Genomic DNA, 25,258 nt, shown 5'->3' with positions numbered 1-25,258 from the left:
TTTACTGCATTTTTATATTTTCTCCTTTCATCAATTAAGTTCAACATTACTTCTGTTACCCAAGGATTTCTACTAGCCCTCGTCTTTTTACCTACTTCATCCTCTGCTGCCTTCACTACTTCATCCCTAAAAGCTACCCATTCTTCTTCTGCTATATTTCTTTCCCTCATTCCTGTCAATTGTTCCCGTCCGCTCTCCCTGAAACCCTGTACAACCCTGGTTCTTTCAGTTTACACATTTCCCATCTCCTTACATTCCCACCTTTTGGCAGTTTCTTCAGTTTTAATGTACAGGTCATAATCAATAGATTGTGGTCAGAGACCACATATGCCCCTGGAAATGTCTTACGATTTAAAACCTGGTTCCTAAATCTCTATCTTACCATTAGATAATCTATGTGAAACCTGTCAGTATTTCCAGGCTTCTTCCGTGTAGACAGCCTTTTTTTATGGTTCTTGAACCAATTGTTAGCTATGATTAAGTTGTGCTCTGTGCAAAATTCTACCACGTGGCTTCCTCTTTCGTTTCTTAGCCCCAATCCATATTAACCTACTACGTTTCCTTGTCTCCCTTTTCCTACTACCGAATTACAGTTACCCATGACTAATAAATTTTTGCCACCCTTCACTATCTGAATAATTTATGTTGTCTCATCATACATGTCTTCAATTTCTTTGCCATCTGCAGAGCTAGTTGACATATAAACTTGTACTACTGTAGGAGGCGTGGGCTTCGTATCTATCTTGGCCACAATAATGCGTTCACTATGCTGTTTGTAGTAGCTTACCCGCATTCCTATTTTCCTATTCATTATTAAACCTACTCCTGCATTACCCCTATTTGATTTTGTGTTTATAACCCTGTAGTCACCTGACCTGAAGTCTTGTTCCTCCTGCCACCGTACTTCACTAATTCCCACTATATCTAACTTTAACCTATCCAATTCCCTTTTTAAATTTTCTAGCCTACCTGCCCGATTAAGGGATCTGACGTTCCACGGTCCGATCCGTAGAACGCCAGTTTTCTTTCTCCTGATAACGACATCCTCTCGAGCAGTTCCAGCCCGGAGATCAGAATGGGCGACTATTTTACCTCCGGAATATTTTACCCAAGAGGACGCCATCATCATTTAGCCACACAGTAAAGATGCATGCCCTCGGGAAAAACTTGGGCCGTAGTCTCCCCTTGCTTTCAGCTGTTCGGAGTACCAGCACAGCAAGGCCATTTTGGTTAGTGTTACAAAGCCAGATCAGTCAATCATCCAGACTGTTGCCTTGCAACTACTGAAATGGCTGCTGCCCCTCTCCAGGAACCACACGTTTTTCCGGCCTCTCAAACAGATACCCCTCCGTTGTTGTTGCACCTACGGTACGGCCATCTCTATCACTGAGGCACACAAGCCTCCCCACCAACGGCAATGTCCATGGTTCAAAATATTTGCCTTAAAAGTTATATACTTCGGTTGTTTTAGTGTTTAGATGTTGCAAATGACTCAGAAAAAAAAGTTAACCTTACAGATATACTTTAATGTTTTCATTTGAAGTTAATACCATATTAACAGATATCAGTGACCTGATATCTGCTTGCAACATTTATAAAACAATTTTCACATTACGCAGTTATAATTGAACAACATAAAGGTAGCACTACCGATGAACTGCCCATATAACTGGTTAATAAACACACACACACACACACACACACACTCATACACACACACACACACACTCACACACACACAGCCAGCCAGGCGTGCGAGCGCGCGAGCATGCACGCACTCGCGCAGGTGGAGGACGAGAGAGAATGAACTGCTTTGGGGGTTGCTAATACCTATGACACAGTAATAATTAAGCATGCGAAAATAATTGATGTAATATTAGCAGTAATATTGAACGAAAGCCCGGTACTATTTGGAAGACAAAGAACGCAATTCTGCTACTGTGAGATTGTTAAAACATAACACAGAGTCGTCCGCCCACAGTACGTTTCCCCCAAATGTTAGTGAGCGATTCCCATGGGCACAGCAGGCATCCAGCAGTGGTCTCTCATAGCTTCCTGTGTTGCTGTGGCACACAATAATCAGAAGTTCAGCTAATCATGTTGCATTCGCGCACTCGGCAGCACCACTAAGTTGTAGTTATTGCTATAAAGCCAGCCAGTGTAACCAAGTAACTTAGAGGGGAGGAGGTGACACCGACATCTGAGATTGCATTAGCGGTTCGTTGAATTAATTGAGAGCACATCTGAACGCAAGATTAGGTTACTGGTCCTTGAAACCTATAAAACTATTTGCATTCAAATCGACTGAACAGATATTATGCTCCTTCGAGGCATATTTTTGAGACGTCTTACCACAGCTTGATTACTAATCACGATTGCTTGTAGTAACAAGTTTCAACAACTCAGAATAATTCAGAACTGTTCGGAAATTGTTGACTAGGATTTCAAACAGGTGCACTCGGACCATGTCAACGAAACATGACAGTTCATTGAACGTGATACTTCTGACACCTGCCCCACACTGTCCAACTTAGCAGGAAGGTGCTACTCGAAGTTGCACGTTGTCGATGCTGGAGTGTCACAGATCTAATCATAATTCAATACTTTTCTGTCGACATGCATGCAACTAATTACTGCAAGTTTGACATATATACAGGGTGTCAATTATTGAACTAAATGAAAAGAAACGTAAACTAGTTAAAAACGACGGGATGGACACACGCTGTTCAACATGTAAACGTCGCTATAGATATTCTGATTTTAGTTATATCTTGTACGATATGTCTGCCATCATTGGCGATGATGTGTCGCAACGAATAGTGAAATTCTGCATGACCCGCTGAAGTGTCGGAAAATCGATGCTGTCGAAGACTTCCTGAGCGGCTGTTTTAGCTCAGCAATTGTTATAGGGTTATTGTTGCACACCTTGTCTATAATTTAGCTCCACAAAAAGGAGTCACATGGGTTCAGATCTGGGAGAAATGGTGGCCAATTGAGGTCCATGTCAGTAGCCTCTGGGTACCTCAGAGTGAGAATGAGGTCCCCTAATATCTATTAAGAACATTACATATGTAGATTGTGGACAGTTGGGAATGTGGGTCTCGCAGGAAGCGTGCAACGGATAAGTCACTGCAGTCATGTTACTCACCTGTCTCCTCGATGACTCTTATGGACAGAGCGTCTGCCATGTAAGCAGGAGATTCCGGGTTCGAGTCCCGGTCGGGGCACTCATTATCAGCTGTCCCCATCAAGGTACATCAACAACACCTGTTAGCAGCTGACGGTTTCAATTAATTATCATTTATTCTAGAGAAGGTGCATGGTCATCAATTTTATCTGTTCTTTCGAGAACAGTTACTATCTTCACATATGTTTTATTATTTGAATTATATGGTTTCTTTCGTTAAAATTCACAGTTTCTATCTTTGTCATAATAAACAAGGTTTCCGTTAAGCGTTTTGCATTGCTTTTAGTGACACTGCAGATTTTATTCGACTTACTCATAGGGATTAGATCTCATTTGCAGGTCCGCTATTATCCTCACAAGAATCAACTTTACGATCGTATTACGACTCACATTGTGAAACATATTCGCATTTGCTCAATGGTTTCATCTTCTTCGTCACAGCTATCATAATCCTCATCTGAATACTCTATTCCAACATCAGAATTCGTATCAAATACCTCCACAATTTATGTCACTTGTGACGTATGTATGCGACCTTAACGAGGAAATAGTCTTTTATAATTTACAGACCACCTGCACACAAAACCAGACCGAAGACAGCAGCTACATTAACTGGAAGTTTTACTTGCGTGACTAGGAGTCCGGTGTATTTTGTACGTCAGACATGACACAAAAACATCTGAACTTCTTACCGAAAAGCTACAGGTGTTAGACAGTAGATACGAAACATCAGTAGATAAAACAATAATTTAAAGTAGTTTTCTCGGTCTCAAAAAAGAGCTAACATCATCTCACCAAAATTAAACTTCATTTAAATTTGGCGTGCTTTATACACCAAGGCACCCACTGGAGGATTAGAGAAGGATACATTAAACACAGCCTATGTATTAACGCATTTGAACTGAATCCTTCCGACTACATCACTTCACCTGGCATGGCAGGGGTTGCTGCACTGGTAACTACTAGAGCGGAATTGCATCTTATATCAGTACTGAATATTACTTTATTGAAAGAGGTGATACTGTTTATTATTCATGCAGACATGTCATTGCAATCAATAGGTTCATGGTATGACAAGACTGACGAATTTTACTTTATAATCATAAAGCCTATAACGCTGGACCCTGACGCAGAACCGTCCAGTGTCCAATTTTGTGTGGCTTTGTCCAGAGAATGTTGAAACTTTTTATGTGAGAAACACACCAAGTCATTCACAGACTACAGATTAGAACAACTCGGATATCCTGAGAGTATTCACGACTTTCATTCAGACTTTCCGTTATGCGCTGAAAACCTGTTACTATGATCTGACAGTAAAACGTCAAGGAAACTATTTTGACTATATATGATAAGAAAATCTTTGGTATTAACCACAGAAATCTAAAGCGACGTTTGCATCACATGTTGGTATTAATGTCCATAGATCTTTATATTTAGACAGGCTCACTGGATAAAGCCATACTATAAGGGTAATGCACAGAAATGTAAGAATGTAAGTAATGACACAGGGAAAAAAATTTCTAACTTATAAATAATAGTGTATGTGTGTGTGTGTGTGTGTGTGTGTGAAGAAAACGTTAATAAGTGTGTAATAATTAAGATATAAAAGAGTGACATCCTGGGGAGTTAGATTCTGAACTACTGCATTAATTGCTAAAACTAATTTCCAGAGGAGTACTAACAGTCATTAAAGTTACTGTTGATCTGAACATGCTTAATGTCGTGTTTTATAAGCCTCTGTCAGTGGGAATGCCTGTGTAGGATATTTGGAGCACCCTTATTGTAAACTTTCATTATGGGCATATATTTAACAAATTATCACCAAAACCCGTAAAAGTACGTTATACAACACCAAAAGCTTGATTGTTCGTACTAAAACATCAAATATGTACGAGGATATCAGGCGTTCATACATGGTTTGATACTTAAGGTTTCCTTGGAATTGACACGTACAACGTTCTACTGGTATATAAAGAGGAGATTGGATCAATGAAAAGCGAGAAGAATGGTGAAAACATTACCAAATTTTTCAGCCTATGAGCTAAATTATATGCACTGGAGACTGAATCGGGATGCATAAAGTGGAGAGCAACGGTTGTGAAATAGTGATGTGTTCAGGAATTAATTAACTGTTGTTAGCAGCAATGTGCGTTGTATTCTGATGTTAAAACAACTTGAAGTGTATGATTTAGTCAAAGCACTATGTCGTTTCTACTGTTAAATATCCATGCAAGCACTATAAGGTCACAACGACCAAGGTTTAATACTTCAAGATAAGGGGATACCCTACCTAGTAGTTACTAAAATAATTGTTATGATAATGGTCTCTATTTCGCACGTGTGAAAATTGTAAAACTGGTACTTGCGATTTATCACTGATTTTAGTGTATGTGTGAAACATGTAACCGATGTGAATAACTCTACCTTGGAGTTGCTACAGCCAAAAAAATATGATCTGTAAGTTATTTTAGTATATGTGTGAGTATTTAAGAACACCGCATGCGACTAGTAACTGATCGTAGTACATGTGTGAAAATTTAGAACCTTACGTGTAATTAGTATATGTCTTATTGTGTTAAAATGAACATATGTAATACAATACTTTTATCTACTTTCATATGACCCAGAGAGCTACGGTCACTTCGTGTGTTGCAGGCGGAGCCCGGGATGCGGAAGACTGATACAGAGTACAAGCAATGACATTTATTTATCAATATGAGTTTACAGGGCTATAAATCTGACGCAGAGAGTCGTATATATAATGACCAGGCGTCAGCATATGCTGCAATTAATTGCTGACGCACCATTTTAGCGAATCGTGACATAAGAGCAGCAGGTCAGTGTGCCACAACTGTGCGCTCTCCTGCAAGCCGCAGCGTGGAGAAGGGCAGGGATCGCCCGCCTAAAATGGTCAGTATGTCCCTAAACTTCAGTGGTCTCTTAGACAGCCCCTTACGGACTTAGATTAGGATAGCCAACTGTGTGGTCCATTGTGTGGGTTTTCGTGAAGGTTAGGCCCTGATCACCAGCAATGGATAGACTAAGAATTCACCAGATGTCCATGCGTCGACAAAGTGGCTGTGCACATGGACCATCTTTGCATAGCGTGTATATGACAGCTTACAGATCAACTGCGACTACCCCTCAGTGGGAGGTGGGCTTGTACCATATCAGTCACGATGTTCCAGTATGCTGCAAAAGTAGACCACAGCTGCGGTTTGCATAAGACTGGCTGGGTCCCGGTGTTGAAGTCAGTAACCAGGATGCAGGGGGACCCTCATCGAATTACTTGTCATAGTTCAACTAAAGCTCAACAGACCATGATTATTCCTGTTTATGGTGATACAGATGGATTGGAAGCATGATTGGAAGTGTTCTTGAGTTCTGAATGTATTATTTATAGAACTAAGGCACCTGCGACACGGTGGCTCTGGGTGCAAGATCAGGCTTGCGTCGTTTATTGATATTGTTAGCGATCCTTGCCTTGCTGTGGTGTATACGATTATTACACCTGGTCGCCGGGCCTCTCTGCCACTTCGAACTATTGTAGTGGCGTACTGGTACTTGAAGTTGCAGAGTGTTACTTCACACGGCTCTGTTTTGTTGTATTGCGGAGTTTCCTCGGAGACTGTGTAGTATTGCCCGCCTGGTATTGTAACGTTGCTGTTATTCTCTGAAACTGACCACTAATATATTTCAGAAGGTGATGGAATACAAATTACATTACATTCCATTACCAATAGTCGTTTAGATACACTACTCTATAATTGAAGAACTGGATTAGCATCACCAGTAACTGTCTTTCGCTTCAATGTCTATTTTTCGGCTTTTGCGATGTCGGTGGTGGAGGTTTTAGAGATCTGAAAGTTTTCAAGTTGGCTGCGTGAGATGAGATCTTTTTAAGTGGAATTTGCTCCTGTAGAACTGTTCAGGACGCGCAGGTGCCCAGTTGGAGGTAGCGAGTCCTGCATTCTCGTCCTCTCAGCTTGTTTTCTAGGAAGGTTGCAGAACGCGCGTTCTCTGTAGGAAGAAACATGGAACCCCTTGCAGAGCTGTTTTTGCCAGATAAGAGACCTCCAGTGAAGTCTGGCTTCACGCATAGTGTATGAGTGTTCGTTGTGATGTCTCAGACTAATCTTCAGTTTAATGCTTGAGAATACTTCCTTCTGATTGTGTCATCCTGTCATTTTCGGGAGAGCCTGCACTTTCGCGCTGTGCCTAAACACAAGGTGCCAAGGTTATATCTTGGCATTATAATCCCTTGTCTTGTAGGTAATGGTTCTTCATAAATATCAGTGCGTATATCCAATGGCTAAGGATAGGTTAGTATATCTAATTGTTACAGTGTCTCTTTTTTGTATTTCTGCCTCGTTCTATAAATGTGTCAGTGCGAGTGTTGTGGTACTGATTTGTTTCACGCTTAATCGGCGACCACTATTAATATTCATTTAAAGAAGGCGTTTGGCGTTGCGCGAGCCTATACTATTCTAAATTAATTTTCACGGTTTGTCACTCTTTGGGTCACCAGAATTTGGTCTCGGCATCATAGGCGTATGCTTCTACTACACCTGACACGTCACATAACATTCTGGTGACTCCTGTCCATGCTTATTATACGACGACCTACTGTCCTCTAATCTACATAATCAAATCGTCTTTCAACTGATTTTAACGGGAAAGGTAGGATGAACACCCAATAATGACTAAACATCACTAAATGTCTCCAATTTTGAAAATTTCCACCTTTACGAATTTGTGCTTTTTCCTAGGAAACAACGAAAGATTCGTCGTCGTGAGTTCACGTCGTTGAAATTTTGTGGGAAGTACGTTTATGTGTATATGTGTTTGGTTAGGGTTTTGATTTGTTTCGTGATACGCAGGGGGAAGAATTTGGTTGTCAAGATGAAATGTTAAAATGTGTTTCCATTTCTGAAATTATTTTGTAGGTATTGTTGTGTGTATGAGGAATTAGTACACTATAAGAATTCTGTAAGACTGAATGTCGGACGTTGCGATTTCCACGTGTTGAAGTGACGTTCGTCCTGCAAACTGCACTGCGTAACCTACGTCACTTGATGGAAACACGCGTCAGATAGGTTACATCCAACGAGGTAAACTCAGTACAGTTTTACCGGTTATAGCACACGTAGTAGAGAGGAGCATAGGACTATACCGCCAAGTCGAAGAGAGTTCGCCAAATTAGCCAGATTTAACAACAATAAAGGAAGTGGCACGTAGCGCTGCCATGGATTTACAACTGTAAGTGAACGACGTGAAGAGCGAGGTTAAAGCAATGATGGAAGTATTGAATAAATTCAAAAAAGATTTGAAACTGTTAGAAACAATCCGTGAGAAGCAAGATGGAGGGGTATCTAGTCTGAATATAGAGCTTAATTTGAAAGACGAAAATAAGAAATCAATTGAAACTTTACGTGAGAGACACGAAGAAAATGTTGGTAGTCATTCTCTCACACAGGCACCCGAGTCATATGAGCACCGACGATCAATGATCGAAGATGATTTGATGCGTGGACACTATACTGGAATCGAGAATATAATTAGTTTTCCGAATTAGTGTCATGAACTTCACTCAGTGATTTGGATCATTAATTTCGACCACATTCCACCACTGTCATGACCACATCATCTACGTGGAGATCCTACGACAGCGATGAGAGAGAAAGCATTTGAAAGTCAAAATTATGTTGAATTTCGACGAGGTCTCATCGAGTAGTATTGGCCGGAAGTACATGAGGAACGCGAAAAGAGAGAACCGCTCATATTGCCGACGTATTTGAGATCGTAATGCAACAGTCCAAGACAATATTTCAAGGATATGGTCAAGAGATGTTAGATGAGCCGTTTACATCAAAGGACATTATACGGATTTGCCTCGTGACATTACCCCTTCAGTTGGGAAGAGAGATCGTTTTGGCTAGTAGAGGCATATGTGCCGAGTTACAGTTTGAGCGTGAAGAGAACGGATGGAAGCCGAGAAACCGAGGTTTTTAAGTATGACAGAGAGTATTTCGTTTTATATATGGTTTTAGGGTGTGAGATTTGTGTATGTATAGATCGAATGTGGGAGACGTATACGTTAAAAGTGTGAATAATGCGTGTTGATAAAAATATGCAAATTTAGTACGAGGTGGGTGTGTTGTGTGTCAGTTGCCGTACCTGGATGTTTGTGGGTCTTGTATGACGAAATGAGCGAAATTTTGGGCTCTACGATTTGTGAGCTATTAAAAGCAGGAACATCAGACGACATACTAGCGGAAGTTGCCATGCGTCAGTGAATTAAGTATGCCAGTTGCGAGCTATCACAGTGGCAAGAGAGCTGCTTCATAAAGATTTGTCGGACTCGAGGCTGTACTCTGATTAATCGTCGAATTGGGTTGTTCGTCTAGGGGTCGCGTCTTTTGCTTTTGCATCTACGAGAAGCGGGTACGCTTGTGTACGTGATTAGTAATGTAGAGGTTTGCTTAGACGTGGGTTCGCGTTAAACTTAGAAGTTATTTTTCATACCCGTACCAGAATTGAACGATTTGTCAAAATTTCAAAGTAATCGTTCACGGTTTCGAACAAAGCGAGATGTACATTTTTACATATGAGTATTTGAATGCAGTATCATGAAAAAATTTTAAAGCAATCCATGAGGAATTTTCGGAGATGTGAAATTTTTTAAAAAAACCAATAACTATATTTGCACGTAGCCAGAAAATTTTGCCCCAATGCTTAGAAATTCAGATAAAACCTTCATTTGTGGATTTGTGTGTTAATATATACTTACATTTTAGATATTTGTGTATTTTTTTATAAATTAGGTACCTAGAAACAGGCCCTTAGTAGAATGCAACCTTGTGTCAAAATTTCAAAACAAACGCTCAAGAATTGACACAGATACCCGATTGTGAACAAACTAAGATTTATATTTTTCTTTATATATATGTAAATCAGTTACTGTACCAATCACTTCATCATGGAATGAATTAAGCTTCATGTTCGTGCACAATTTAAATATATATATATATATATATATATATATATATATATATATATATATATATATATATATATATATAACCCCAAGAGCCTCTTTTCAATATATGTTGTAAACATGTGAGGCCATAGAGCCATCAGATAAACTGTATTTTCTTGAAACTGTTTATGATTAGAAGCTTTTTCAAGGCTGTGAAGCCCAGAATCATCCTGTAGATGTACTGTGAAGTTGGAAGACTGCTCACAGATCAATGAGCTAAAGTAACTTGGGAGTTCTAACGCCACATTACTTGTTTAACATGTTTACTGTTCAGTTTTGTTGGTTTTGTGGTTTCCGAGCCATAGTCAATACTATTGTGTCACAGTTTACATCAAAATTACCTTTTCTTGTATACTTAAAATTCATTGAAGGTTACTGAGCCATAATTGGCACAACGGCTGCGTAATTTGCACGTTACGATTGTCTTGTATCGTGTACACATTGCTGTCATGCGCAATGGATGTGAAAGTTCTATGCTGTATATCTGTTGTACGTGGTGCAACAGCTCAAAGAAAATTACGCTCCGCGTGAGACACGTGAGCACACGGAGACTGGACGCCAGGGTTGACGCCAGTCACACATGACCTGATTTGAGGCAACGCGACCACGCGGCAGTGTCGCGGCCCACACAGGCGCCCCGCTGCGAGCCTCCAGTGCGGGGCCCCCGTCCGCAAGCCGCCACCGCAGACCAGCGAACGTGCAGGCACATACCTCCCACGTGCCTCGATCAACGCCGTGTGAACGCGGTTGCTGGCCTGGCGGGACGGCCTGCACCACCGGAAGCGATACGCCGCTGTACTGGTTGAATGAGGCGCTAAACCTGGGCAGACACGACGCCCTTCCGTCCGGCAAGCTCTTCGCTACGGTCATCGAAACCTGTTACGATAAGGAACCATCGGTTATTCTTTCACTTAACCTCACGCGTACGCACCTCTGTGAAACACTATCCAGGGACACTCTCTATTAACACAGAGGAACCACAAGGTTACCCCACACGTGTGTTAGATCGATGCGTAACTTAGTGGCGTTTCTCGCTAAGTTTAATAAACACAACAGGTACGCACAACAGAGACTTTAGTCGTCAGTAACATATTCTCCTTCACAATTTACGTCTGCCATTGCTACGGTGTTTTTTTATTTTGCGACTGCCAAAAATCACATGGTTTTCACGTGAAGAACTCGTCCAGCTATACAAAGAGGTCCTTGAAGGTTGTTCTAGAGAAAGAGAGGAGAAGGTGAAAATGTGAGGGCACAAGATCAGGTGAATAAGGTAGCTACAGAATGACTTCACAACTCAAATCCTGCACTAGAATGAGGGCGGGTATTATCCTGGACAGGTGTCACTTCACGAAGTATTCCTAGTCGTGTTTCTTAGAAAGCGTTTGGCGCATGCCTCAGTTATTGGTAATAAATGTTGGCAGTGGCGGCTACACATCGAAATACACTACACCGTCGCTGTTTCACCAGATGAATAACGTTATCTTTTGGGGATGCGCGTGGTGGAACACGAAACTAAACTATTGGCAAATGTGTGTGTTAGAGACACTGTACTTGTCGAGATGTTTATTTACGTCATTCACTTCAGAGAACAAAAATATGTTGAAAATATTTTTCTATTCGAAAGTCGGCATCGCTCTGGTGGCTCTTGTTTTCCTGTCAGCCGCACAGTTTTTAATCACTGCAATGCCTATTTAATATTTGCTCACTGTCCACCACTGACAATGCATAACATCCTGATAATGCAGGAGATGTTTCCACCGTTCATAAAGAAAATATATCCAGCTTATGACAAGAAAATTATATTGGTGTAAGACAACATTCCGTTAGCAGTTATTTTTCACGGGAGTAGACTGAATGACACTTCTGTGGATGACTTTTAGTTTTATTTTCCTTCTATGAACACGAAATATAACTGAGTAGTTAATGCTTTTCCTTACTACGGATCTAATATTAAGAGGCAATAATGATGTTGGCCCACGCTCATCGAAGACTTTCGGTTTTCCTCAGCTTGCATTTCTTAAAAGCATGAATGAAGAGGAATTGTTTTCAGTTTATTGCCATAGTCACGTAAGAGTGCTGAAGACCATTAGAAAATGACATAAGAGGATCATGAAAATGTGAAGGAGTTTTAGAAAAGGACAGAGGAGATACCTGCGGCCCTCTCGCTAATCAAAATGAAACAAATGATGGATTATTAGAAAGAGCAGAAGAACATTTGAAGGAAAACCACGGACATTTCGACAAATGGGTAACGTGCAAGGGTATGACGAGAAAATGGCAGAGATGTATAAATACACTCCTGGAAATTGAAATAAGAACACCGTGAATTCATTGTCCCAGGAAGGGGAAACCTTATTGACACATTCCTGGGGTCAGATACATCACATGATCACACTGACAGAACCACAGGCACATAGACACAGGCAACAGAGCATGCACAATGTCGGCACAAGGACAGTGTATATCCACCTTTCGCAGCAATGCAGGCTGCTATTCTCCCATGGAGACGATCGTAGAGATGCTGGATGTAGTCCTGTGGAACGGCTTGCCATGCCATTTCCACCTGGCGCCTCAGTTGGACCGGCGTTCGTGCTGGACGTGCAGACCGCGTGAGACGACGCTTCATCCAGTCCCAAACATGCTCAATGGGGGACAGATCCGGAGATCTTGCTGGCCAGGGTAGTTGACTTACACCTTCTAGAGCACGTTGGGTGGCACGGGATACATGCGGACGTGCATTGTCCTGTTGGAACAGCAAGTTCCCTTGCCGGTCTAGGAATGGTAGAACGATGGGTTCGATGACGGTTTGGATGTACCGTGCACTATTCAGTGTCCCTCGACGATCACCAGAGGTGTACGGCCAGTGTAGGAGATCGCTCCACACACCATGATGCCGGGTGTTGGCCCTGTGTGCCTCGGTCGTATGCAGTCCTGATTGTGGCGTTCACCTGCACGGCGCCAAACACGCATACGACCATCATTGGCACCAAGGCAGAAGCGACTCTCATCGCTGAAGGCGACACGTCTCCATTCGTCCCTCCATTCACGTCTGTCGCGACACCACTGGAGGCGGGCTGCACGATGTTGGGGCGTGAGCGGAAGACGGCCTAACGGTGTGCGGGACCGTAGCCCAGCTTCATGGAGACGGTTGCGAATGGTCCTCGCCGATACCCCATTAGCAACAGTGTCCCTAATTTGCTGGGAAGTGGCGGTGCGGTCCCCTACGGCACTGCGTAGGATCCTACGGTCTTGGCGTGCATCCGTGCGTCGCTGCGGTCCGGTCCCAGGTTGACGGGCACGTGCACCTTCCGCCGACCACTGGCGACAACATCGATGTACTGTGGAGACCTCACGCCCCACGTGTTGAGCAAGTCGGCGGTACGTCCACCCGGCCTCCCGCATGCCCACTATACGCCCTCGCTCAAAGTCCGTCAACTGCACATACGGTTCACGTCCACGCTGTCGCGGCATGCTACCAGTGTTAAAGACTGCGATGGAGCTCCGTATGCCACGGCAAACTGGCTGACACTGACGGCGGCGGTGCACAAATGCTGCGCGGCTAGCGCCATTCCACGGCCAACACCGCGGTTCCTGGTGTGTCTGCTGTGCCGTGCGTGCGATTATTGGTTGTACAGCCCTCTCGCAGTGTCCGGAGCAAGTATGGTGGGTCTGACACACCGGTGTCAATGTGTACATTTGGGGTAGAAATTAAGAAATCTGAATACAAGACGAAGAAATTAACTGGGGAACATTCTGATCTTCTGACAGCAGGTTAGATACCTTTTCTCACAAAGTGATGTGTAGGATCATCGAATTTCACAAGGATTTTTCGTGTCATTAAGGAGTGGAAAGACGAAGGAATAGACAACATAAAAGAAGTCATAAAACAATTAGATAGTTGTCATAATGTAGTAATGTGGGTTCGCATAATACCATCCCAGTACACTTGAAGAATTGTAACGGATTAAGAATGTTTTTCCAATTCAAAGAAAACAGTCAGACATCAAATGTCGTGATGTAGAAGTACTGGTAGAATTTTGTAAGTAGAGAGAATGTAATATTGGATACAGAGACAGTGCAAGACTCCAGAGAAACTAATGAAGAAACAGCATTGGTAGAAGGAAGAATAGGAATTAAATTAGTTAACAGGCGGACTTGCAGTACACACGGTGATTCTGTAGCACCATCTGTGAACTCGTATCGATAGGAATTGGATAGCAACAGGTCGAAATGGTGGAAACTAGAAATCATTTGGTTTTGGTACAGAATTACACGCTATTCCCGGTCAGATAAAACAGTTTACATCCAAAAATTTGGATCAAACAGTTCGAAGGCGGACTTCACACCCGTAATAAATAACAGTTCCGTATGTAGATAACGATGAGTAATTCAAAAATTAGCGGAAATTCAAAGTAGCCGAGGTTTGCCACCATTCCCACAATGTAGGTCTGTTATCCTAAGTGTAAATTGGTGGAAAATTAAGAACTCCAAAACGGAACATTCTCATTCTGGTGGACGTAGGCCACTTACACTAAATTCAGTATGGCCGCAGTATTTTCTCCTGGTATCGCTGCTGATGTAGGGCTGTTGTCCTAAGTACAGAATGCTCTGTGATACTGGCATTGTGTCTGTGGTGACACAGTCCCAGAATGGAGGTAAAAAGGATCAGTCTGTTCGCCTACTTAACACGTTTTCCACACACTGTTATTCACCTTGCAATGCTTGGCTATCTATCGCAGCCAGGTGACTTATTGGATTCAAGATGATCAGTTGCGTTTGACAAATATTCCTTCTCTTATGTTAAAGTCTAATTCACCTAAGTTTAGACCAGTTCATTTGCGTTGCATTCGAACTTCACTTATTCTAAAAATAGAATTTCCAACATCACACATGTTGCATGTTCTAAGTGAACTCTAGTAACATACATCTGTGAAAATGTCACATAAACTGTACCCGTAACTAATGTGAACCTAAATTGTTTGCTGGAGAAATTGTCTGAGTATAAAATATTTTATAATGGAACTGGACTCTCATAAACGATAGGCATTTTGTTTCACCTCTGTCAAATACGTTTAGATTAAGTACTAGTAGTAATGCAGTCAGAATTAGAGAATATATACATCTGTCATGGATGGCATTCAATGACCAAACTTGAAAGTGATCTTAATACAAAACATTTATTTGAAGTTTAATTAGATGAAAATTCTATTGATTTGATAAAATGCACGTATTAGACAAATATTTTTAGGTGTCTCAATTATTCATAAATCCACTCACTCATTACTTCTACACTCTTCGAATATGAACTACAGTGTTATCAGCAACTGGCTATACTCTTCTATTGGGGACAGCTGTGTTCCTACAATGACCATTTTCACCGTGGACGACTCTATTTTCTTCATCGCTGCCTGAAGATTAGGTAGACTGAACAGTTTCGCCATTGTCCATAGGGCTGCACGACTACCAGCTTCAGAATCACTTTCATCATGGAAGTCATTTAGGTCACTTTCACGACTGCGTCCTTCTAAAAATGTTTCTGATATATCATCTTCCATTAGGAAAATGTCATTTCTACATGCCATTTTCACTGAAATGTAATTCAAAGTCAGCGACAGAACTATTATTCAATATGTACTCCAGGATCACAGAGACGCTTCTAAAAATATTTGTGTCACAATATCCCAGAGTTTGGAACGTCTGTTATCTATTATTGCTCACTCAATGCTGAATTTACAATGGTGGAAGTGGGCTGTGCGTGTGCGGTGCGAATGCACAGAAACAGAAAGGAGCTCCAAGGGCAGACATACCTTGCTGTACACTTCCAGTGTTAATTACCCCTCTGAAGTCACAGTGTAAACAGTCATCGCGCTAAGTTGTTTCGGAGCTCTCTTAAACTGTGTGGTTATCACGTGTAGTAGGAATAGGACAGGAACAACTGCGTCTTTATTCATCTAAATTAACACAGGAACTCTGCTCCACTGCCGCAGGCAGACTGCTTCAGGCATATTGCTGCCGCAGCCACCTCGAGAGTGGATCACACCCCTACATCGTGGGTCCGAGAAAGTTTCACAGCGCATGACATTTCCGCAACTGACTGGCTCCAGCGAGCCGCTTGGTCCTGTGTACCTAGCCGGGACATGCCTGAACTGCTCAGCGCCACGACGTCTGTTCGTAATTGAAGGCAATTGTATGTCAGTCTCCTATGGTCCGATTAGTTCTGGAGCTTCGGCACAGCGAGTTACATAATTCTCGCTTACCCAACGATAAATTCAGAAATCCACAAAGGCTTACTATGTTCATGGGGCGTCAAGGCAAGGAACTAAGTCAGACGCAGACACCGTTAAGTTCACTGAGCAAAGCAGCACCGCTGTCATAAACTGTAATAATAACCTCTAAAATAACACATGAAACCACTTTTAAAACCAACCTTTTCCCTACAATATGAACATTCCCTACAATATGAACATTATATGCAAGGAACTCTCCAACTCAGTCATAAATGTAGTCTAATATAACGTATTTTATTCATGCGGCGACAGTACAGGACAGCATTGAACCAACTATAACGTTCGTTGGAGTTATTTCAAACTCTTAGTCATCGACAATGCGACGCTGTTAACATTCTATGTAGGAAATCTATTTACAGCTCCAAATTTACTTCCTCTCCACAATGTTCTGTCTGTCTACAGTTCTGAACACTTTGGTCTGAAGTTTAAGATGGCTATAGCCAAAAAGATTATCAGCACTGAAGTGAAACACATCACGGAGTTCCATAATGATACGTCAGCTAGTTGAGGCATCTCTTCAAATACTCATCGCCAGGCACTCACAGTGCATGCCACCTCTCTAGGAGTGTCCCACGCTGTTGCTCGCATTACTCGTCGACTCTGTATGATACATGCGTTTTATAGAGGTCCTTGTACGTATGCAGTTCCACATTTTTATCAAATTTTCCTCCAATTCCAGTTCAGTAGATGTGATTTTCTCAGTCATTCGTACAGAATGCATAATGGCCTCGTAAACTTCGAGAACAAAATGTATTTTCTGTCGCACGAAAAAGATGTCGAAATAGGTGTAAATTAATAGGAGTAGGTGTAACATGTCGCAGTAGAATCCACAGAATTGTCACCTTAAAGTGGTCCTATTTTTACTGCAGCTAAAAAGCTCAACTATGAAACTGAGAACTTCTAGTATAAATCGCACCAAAAAAAGTTCAAATAGCGATAATGTGATACTTTGATAGTAATGTGATTAGATAATATTACAATAATAATGATAATACAATTTATACTAGTTTCTTCACTCACGGCAATTTCTTAGGCGATTTTGGTCCAGGTAGGAGACAGAGAGAGAGGGATTTTTGAACTGCGTTGCGTCAGTTCACGATTGTGTTCAGGAGGAATAATGTCTGATTACGCAAAGGTAGCTTCAGTCTGACATTTAATCGTGAATGCCTTCACGCATTCGGATTCTTCGATACAAATACCCAAGGGACCTCTCTGTACATTAAAAATAGGGGAAATGAGTACACGAAAGTGGGTTATGGTAATGGTTATCAAATCTGAGACTGAACATATTAGTAGCCTCCAGAAAACAACCGAGATATAGCTATAAAGAGCTGTCCTGTAACATAGCATACATCAAAATAACACTGAGGTTACTTACACAAATGAATAGAGAGAGAAAGATTTCATTATGACTCATCGATATATACACTGAACATGAGAAAATATGTAAGGAACATAAAATTTACATTTGTTATTTCCTTCACACATTGCGTGCTACAACAATGTCCTGTTTTGTCTGTCCAATATTTTCGTAAAATTAGATGTCTTGAGTGCGCGTGAGTATTTCATTGCGTCACACGGCTTTTTGAAGCGTTTGATCGGAGATTAACATTTTTTAGCACACAAAATATAGTATAACTTCTAGCGATGCTACATTGCACTTCTTCGCATATCAGCAACGAAACAATAAAAGGTAATCAAGTCTCTAGAACTACAGGGTGTTACAAAAAGGTACGGCCAAACTTTCAGGAAACATTCCTCACACACAAATAAAGAAAAGATGTTATGTGGACATGTGTCCGGAAACGATTAATTTCCATATTAGAGCTCATTTTAGTTTCGTCAGTATGTACTGCACTTCCTCGATTCACCGACAGTTGGCCCAATTGAAGGATGGTTATGTTGACCTCGGTGCTTGTGTTGACATGCGACTCATTGCTCTACAGTACTAGCATCAAGCACATCAGTACGTAGCATCAACAGGTTAGTGTTCATCACGATCGTGCTTTTGCAGTCAGTGCATTGTTTACCAATGCGGAGTTGGCAGATGCCCATTTGATGTATGGATTAGCACGTGGCAATAGCCGTGGCGCGGTACGTTTGTATCGAGACAGATTTCCAGAACGAAGGTGTCCCGCCAGGAAGACGTTCGAAGCAATTGATCGACGTGTTAGGGATCACGGAACATTCCAACCTATGACTCGCGACTGGGGAAGACCTTGAACGGCGAGGACACCTGCAATGCATGAGGAAATTCTACGTGCAGTTGACGATAACCCTAATGTGAGCGTCAGAGAAGTTGCTGCTGTACAAGGTAACGTTGACCACGTCACGGTATGGGAAGTGTTACGGGAGAACCAGTTGTTTCCGTACCATGTACAGCGTGTGCAGGCACTATCAGCAGCTGCTTGGCCTCCACGGGTACACTTCTGCGAATGGTTCATCCAACAGTATGTCAATCCTCATTTCACTGCAAATGTTCTCTTTACGGAGGAGGCTTCATTCCAACGTGATCAAATTGTACATTTTCATAATCAACATGTGTGGGCTGACGAGAATCCACACGCAATTGTGCAATCACGTCATCAACACAGATTTTCTGTGAACATTTAGGCAGGCATTGTTGGTGATGTCTTGATTGGGCCCCATGTTCTTCCACCTACGCTCAATGGAGCACGTTATCATGATTTTATACGGGATACTCTACCTGTGCTTCTAGAACATGTGCCTTTACAAGTACGACAAAACATGTGGTTCATGCACGATGGAGCTCTTGCACATTACAGTTGAAGTGTTCGTACGCTTCTCAACAACAGATTCGATGACCGATGGATTGTTAGATGCGGACCAATTTCATGGCCTCCACGCTCTCCTGAGCTCAACCCTCTTGACTTTCACTTATGGGGGCATTTGAAAGCTCTTGTCTACGCAACCCCGGAACCAAATGTAGAGACTCCTCGTGCTCGTATTGTGGACGGCTGTGATACAATACGCCATTCTCCAGGGCTGCATCAGCGGATCAGGGATTCCATGTGACGGAGGGTGGATGCATGTATTCTCGCTAACGGAGGACATTTTGAACATTTCCTGTAACAATGTGTTTGAAGTGACGCTGGTACGTTCTGTTGCTGTGTGTTTCCATTCCATGATTAATGTGATTTGAAGAGAACTAATAAAATTAGCTCTAACATGGAGAGTAAGCGTTTCCGGACAAAAGTCCGCATAACATATTTTCTTTCTTTGTGTGTGAGGAATGTTTCCTGAAAGTTTCGCCGTACCTTTTTGTAACACCCTGCATACATAAGACAGATTTTTATCATTCATATGTTTTGCATTTTATTACTATCGAGCGCTGCGGCAATTATTTAAATATATGCCCCCAGCGGGTCATAGTGCTTACTTTATGCAGTTGATGCTGGACGCGCGTCTTTGTGTAGATGCGCATTACAAGAATATAACACTTTACCAACTACAGCTCGATGGTTGTTCTTCTATGACAAATATTTCATATAAAGAGCATCCGAAACCCAATAATATTACATTGCATCTTAAATGAGGTGGATCATTACGACGCACGCGCAGTCGTAATTTTATTACCTTCGTCAACCAAATACGGATTACTCTTTAAAATTGTTTACAACAAATTAAATTTTATATCTCACGAGGTTGTACAGCGTTTCAGGGAGAGCATAAGGGAACAATTGACAGGAATGGGGAAAGAAATACAGTAGAAGAAGAATGGGTAGCTTTGAGAGGTGAAGTAGTGATGGCAGCAGAGGACCTAGTAGGTAAAAAGATGAGGAATAGTAGAAATCCTTGGGTAACAGAAGAAATACTGAATTTATTTGATGAAAGGAGAAAATATAAAAATGCAGTAAATGAAGCAGGCAAAAAGGAATACAAACGTCTCAAAAACTAGATCAACAGGAAGTGCAAAATGGCTAATCAGGGATGGCTAGAGGACAATTGTAAGGATGTTGAGGGTTATCTCACTAGGGGTAATATAGATACTGCCTACAGGAAAATTAAAAAGACATTTTGAGAACAGAGAACCACTTGTATGGATACCAAGAGCTCAGATGGAAACACAGTTCTAAGAAAGATGGAGGGAGTATATTGAGGGCCTATTCAAGGGCAATGTACATGAGGACAATATTATGGCAATGGAAGAGAATGTAGATGAAGATGAAATGGGAGATATGATACTGCATGAAGAGTTTGACAGAGCACTGAAAGACCTAAATCGAAACAAGGCCCCGGGAGTAGACAACATTCCATTTGAATTACTGATTGCATTGGGAGAGCCAGCCCTGACAAAACTCCACCATCTGGTGAGCAAGATGTATGAGACAGGCGAAATACCCTCAGAATTCAAAAAGAATATAATATTTCCGGTCCCAAAGAAAGCAGGTGCTGACAGATGTGAAAATTACCGAACAATCAGTTTAATAAGTCACAGCTGCAAAATACTAACGCGTATTCTCTGCAGACGAATGGAAAAACTGTTAGAAGCTGACCTCGGGGAAGATCAGTTAGGATTCCGTATAAATGTTGGAACACGTGAGGCAATACTGATCCTACTACTTACCTTAGAAGCTAGATTAAGGAAAGACAAACCTACGTTTCTAGAATTTGTAGACTTAGGAAAGCTTTTGACTATGTTGACTGGAATACTCCGTTTCAAATTCTGAAGGTGGCAGGGGTAAAATACTGGGAGCTAAAAGCTATTTACAATTTGTATGCAAACCAGATGGCAGTTATAAGAGTCGAGGAGCACAAAAGGGAAGCAGTGGTTGGGAAGGGAGTGAGACAGGGTTGCACCCTATGCCCGATGCCATTCAATCTATATATTGAGCAGGCAGTGAAGGAAACAAGAGAAAAATTCGGAGTAGGTATTAAAATCCATGGAGTAGAAATAAAAACCTTGAGGTTCGCCGATGACATTGTAATTCTGTCTGAGGCAGCAAAGGACTTGGAAGAGCAGTTGAACGGAATGGATAGTGATATGAAAGGAGGGTATAAGATGAACATCAACGAAAGGAAAACGAGGATAATGGAATGTAGTCGAATTAAGTCGGGTGATGCTGAGGGAATTCGATTAGGAAGTGAGACACTTCAAGTAGTAAGGGAGGTTTGGTATTTGGGGAGAAAAATAACTGATGATGGTCGAAGTACAGAGGATATCAAATGTAGACTGGCAATTGAAAGGAAAGAGTTTCTGAAGAAGAGACATTTGTTAACATCGAATATAGATTTAAGTGTCAGGAAGTCGTTTCTGAAAGTATTGGTATGGAGCGTAGCCATGTATGGAAGTGAAACGTGGACGATATAGAGTTTGGACAAGAAGAGAATAGAAGCTTTCGAAATGTGGTGCTACAGAAGAATCCTGTAGATTGGATGGGTACATCATATAACTAATGAGGAGGTATTGAATGGGAATGGGGAGAAGAGAAGTTTGTTGTACAACTTAACTAGAAAAAGGGATCGGTTGGTAGGACATTTTCTGAGGCATAAAGGGATCACCAATTTAGTACTGGATGGCAGCGTGGAGGGTAAAAATCGTAGAGGGAGACCAAGAGATGAATACACTAAGCAGATTCAGATCGATGTAGGTTGCAGTAAGTACTGGGAGATGAAGAAGCTTGCACGGGATAGAGTAGCATGGAGAGCTGCATCAAACCAATCTGAGGACTGAAGACCACAACAACAACATATGATATTAAAGATAGTATTTGATATAAGGGATAACTGGTACATATTCGTACCCATGTAGCTGATTATGAATTGTTCATAGGGTAAATACATGACAATTGAGTCGTACATCTTCTAACGTATTTTACTAGGATATCAGATATTCATTTCTTAGTAAGAGACGGTAAATTACGCTCAAGATATACGTACATAGGTACGTTATACATGTCATAACAAATATACTGTATAATGAACTAATTGATTATTTGACTTCATAAGAAGTGTTAGTGCAATGTGCACTCTTTGCTAAATATATTACAAAGATTTAACAATTTTGTTCTACAGTGACATATTACATGAATACCTTCGTTGTGGTTTCAACGAAGATTTCTTGCAGTAAACATGTAGCACTTTACTGATTTCTTGCTTTCATCACCAGCTGAAAAAAAATTATCACTACTCTTTGGTACGTATGACTTTTACTGGGAGTGATAAAACTTCAGATGGCAATGGTACCACTACTCATAAGTGGGGGAAGTGATTGCACTTTCACAGTGGACGAAACGTAGGGAATCACTTTCACTGTGGATGTTGAAGTTTCTTTTCTGGACGTGATGGTACGTTGGGAATACGTCGTGGATCAGGATATGGAATACTACTGATTCCGTGGCGAGTTGAGCTGTTTGGCGGAGTCTTTAACTCACTTGACAAATGTTCGAGTTTCCATTCTTGTTGCCGTGCATGGAAGATACAGAGAAAATCTATTTTAGAGTGTGCTTAGTTACTAATAACTTGGTCTAAAAGGAAATATAATAAGCTAAGGATAACAATTTTTCTGTACTTGAAGTCTTATTCTCTTATGAGTGCCTAGTTATCCTACGGATTTAACTTTCTCGTTTTATTTAGTTTGACACTATTCATTACTTGGCCTGATCCATAAGTTGATTCTGTCAGTAATTCTGTAGTCAAAGTCGGGTTTAAGAGTTTTTATTGGTGTCTTTGTAGTATTATTAACTATATGAGTGCTTAGCTCATTGTCTCATCATATTTCACTTTGGAATTATTTCAAACACGCTGCACAGCGGAATTCTGATTGTTGAGCGCGCAGCGCACGCAGTGTTAGAGCCGTGCGTCATAGTCACGTGACAATAACTTGAAGGTTTCACAGCACTGGTAGCAAGTATTCCGCACGAGACATACTGCTTGGTGGCTATTAGCCTTTCTATAAATTTTACACACTTTCGTCGATTCGGGAATACGGGAGCAGCCAGACACGGCAACTTCCGCAATAGTATCGAAGAATATTTCCGTAGCAAGGTGTACACTACCAGCTGAGGTAATTGCAACACTTATTCACTTACACTGTTCGGTTCTACATCGTTGTTACGCGGTACAAGTACTTATAACATTGATTCACGTACTGCATTCCACAGGTGTCCATATAGTTATCACTATTTTTAGCTCACACATTACTATTAATTCGTGTCCACATGTTTTTGGTCGTCACGTTAAGGCTAACACGCACCATTTTTATACGTGTACATTAATAGCTTGTGCATAGTCAGCTCACACGTAGCAATTCATAAGTGCGCATTAAATAGTAACTGTTTCATTACTGTAAAGTACAAATACCCTTTGGTATACGTAATATGCCTGGAATTTTTCATAAAACAAAAATAGTCTGTGTGAGTACAAGGCCTGACGAAAAAGGAGTCTCCCATTCACAAGTAGTGCTTTCACAGGTACATTAGCTTTATACCTACTTCTAAATCCCTTTATTCTTTCTTTTCTACAATTGTTGCTCTTTTCTAAATTTCAGCTCTTTTAATTTCTCTCCATTAAGGGGAGACGGAAGGCTAATTTTATCTCTATTCTGCCAATGCTATTTTACCCTTTTAATAGGTACACTTTTCAAAAGAACTATAAGTGATAAAACAATGAAATTTTTTCTGCATATATATAACTTATATGCCTCAATTTACGAATTAAATTAACATTATACCTCTAATGGTTTTCAAGAAAAAATTATTCTTTCACTAGCAAAATTTAACTTTTCTTTGTACATTCATAATTATGAAACAGTTTACTTGTAATAACTTATTGCCGTCTGAAGTACAAATTGATGAAAATTCATGTTTATGGCACCATTAGTTTAACAAAGAATGGTACTTGAAAGTAAAAGAAATGTAGTTTTAAGAAAAATCCATTTAAAGTTTAATATTGCAATCCTAGCATAGTTATTGATAAGAATTACTTACCACTAAAATTTTCCTGCACCATACTGAGCATCATCTGAATCATACTGATCTTCTTTTCTTCTCTTTGTTCGTCTTCTTTTCGGTCTGGCTCCTTTTTTGTATTTTAAGTTAGCAATATCTGCTTTGCTGATTCTCTCTCTATCTATTTGCACCATGGATTTTGCTGCATTTCCACTAGATTTTGTGCCTAATAATTCCAAAACATCCAGTTTTCTAATTACAACATCACTGAAACATAAAACAGCATCATAAACACCAAATTTGAGGTTTGTAAGCTGAACAAATACAGTTTTCGGTAACCGGTTCCAAGCTACAGAATTCACTCATTCATTTAAATTTTGTGCTAACTCTCGAAAACAATAACAAACACGATCGGAAAAACGAGGATCGACAGTATATACAAGGTAGGAAACACTGAAGCAACAAAAAAATAGAAACAGGAAATAATATATAAAGGAGTAAAAGAATGTGTGCATTATCTCTGCATTCCGCAAGCAGTAAGGCGTGGCATTGAAATGCCATATTGCACAGATCGTCAGGAAAACTATCATTTCTCACGAAAAATTGTCGTATTTATATAAAAAAACTGTTTTACGCAGGAAAGACCAGACATTTCAGATATGCTGAAATCTAAAAATCGAATTTTTGAAGCCCACTTGTCTTCCGTCTACCCTTAATTACATCGGTATTTCGAAGACAAAGTCAATGCAGTGTTATTGACGTACCGAACATTTTGATGTACAAGCTTCCACCAATGGAAATTAGGAAGCAAGTCGTTCACTAATGTGGAGTTGGA

Source organism: Schistocerca gregaria, chromosome 3 (assembly GCF_023897955.1).
Source record: "Schistocerca gregaria isolate iqSchGreg1 chromosome 3, iqSchGreg1.2, whole genome shotgun sequence".
NCBI classification, from domain to species: domain Eukaryota; kingdom Metazoa; phylum Arthropoda; class Insecta; order Orthoptera; family Acrididae; genus Schistocerca; species Schistocerca gregaria.
This window is presented reverse-complemented; position numbering follows the sequence as displayed.